Source organism: Balaenoptera musculus, chromosome 3, assembly GCF_009873245.2.
Source record: "Balaenoptera musculus isolate JJ_BM4_2016_0621 chromosome 3, mBalMus1.pri.v3, whole genome shotgun sequence".
Lineage (NCBI taxonomy): Eukaryota > Metazoa > Chordata > Mammalia > Artiodactyla > Balaenopteridae > Balaenoptera > Balaenoptera musculus.
The window spans coordinates 149111751-149112962 of record NC_045787.1 but is presented as its reverse complement, the minus strand read 5'-3'; the positions used below and the strand labels follow the sequence as shown (position 1 = coordinate 149112962).

Genomic DNA, 1212 nt, shown 5'->3' with positions numbered 1-1212 from the left:
CATTTCTCTATTAATTAGTGATGTTGAGCATCTTTTTATGTTGGTCATCTGTGTGTCTTCTTTGGAGAAGTGTCTATTTAGGTCTTCTGCCCATTTGTTGATTGGGTTGTTTGGTTTTTTGATATTGAGCTGCATGAGCTGTTTGTATATTTTGGAGATTAATCCTTTGTCAGTTGCTTCATTTGCAAATATATTCTCCCATTCTGAGGGTTGTCTTTTCATCTTGTTTATGGTTTCCTTTGCTGTGGAAAGCTTTTAAGTTTAATTAGGTCCTATTTGTTTATTTTTGTTTTTATTCCCATTCCTCTAGGAAGTCGGTCAAAAAGGATCTTGCTGTGATTTATGTCAAAGAGTGTTCTGCCAAAAATATGGAAAGCTTCACAAATTTGCATGTCAGCCTTGCACAGGGGCCATGCTAGTCTTCTCTGTATCATTCCATTTTTAGTATACGTGCTGCCGAAATGAACACTAAAATGGGTTGTTTTATTTTTTGTTGTTGACGTGTAGGAGTTCTTTATATATTCCGGATATTAATGTCTTGTAATATATATGATTTACAAACATTTCCTCCCATTCTGTAGGTTGCCTTTCAGTCTGCTGATTGTGTCCTTTGATGCATAGAATTTTAAACTTTTGGTGTCATTCAGTTTACCTATTTTTACTTTTGTTGCCTGTGCTTTTGGTATTGTATCCAAGAAATCATTGCCAAATCCAATGTCATTAAGCTTTCCCTCTATGCTTTCTTCTAAGAGTTTCTTCCTTTTTTTTTTAACGTAGCTATCCAATTTTACCATTTTTTGTTGAAAAGACTGTTTTTTCCCCACTGAATGATCTTGGCACCCTTGTCAAAGATAATTTGACCATATATATGAGGATTTATTTCTGGACTCTCTATTCTATTCCATTGGTCTATATGTCTGTCTTTATGCCAATACCACACTGTTTTGATTAATTTATATTTGTAGTAAGTTTTGAAATCAGGAAGTGTGAATTCTCCACCTTGTTCTTCCTTTTCAAGATTGTTTTGACTATTTGGAGCTCCTTGAGATTCTATATGGATTTTAGGATGGATTTTTCTGTTTCTATAAAAAAGTCTGGGATTTTGATAGAGAAGCATTGAATCTACAAATCACCATTGGTAGTATTCTTAACAATATTAAGTCTTCTAATCCATGAGCATGGGATGTCTTTACATTTTTTTGTGTCTTCTTT

The 1212-nt window shown here is 33.7% G+C and overlaps 1 non-coding gene across 1 annotated transcript; it reads right to left on the bottom strand.

Moving 5' to 3' along the window:
• Nucleotides 1-362: 362 nt before the first annotated feature.
• On the bottom strand, nucleotides 363-469 carry LOC118893667. The gene has a single exon (XR_005019525.1). It is a non-coding gene; the product is annotated as a U6 spliceosomal RNA (small nuclear RNA).
• Between the last annotated feature and the right edge of the window lie 743 nt (nucleotides 470-1212).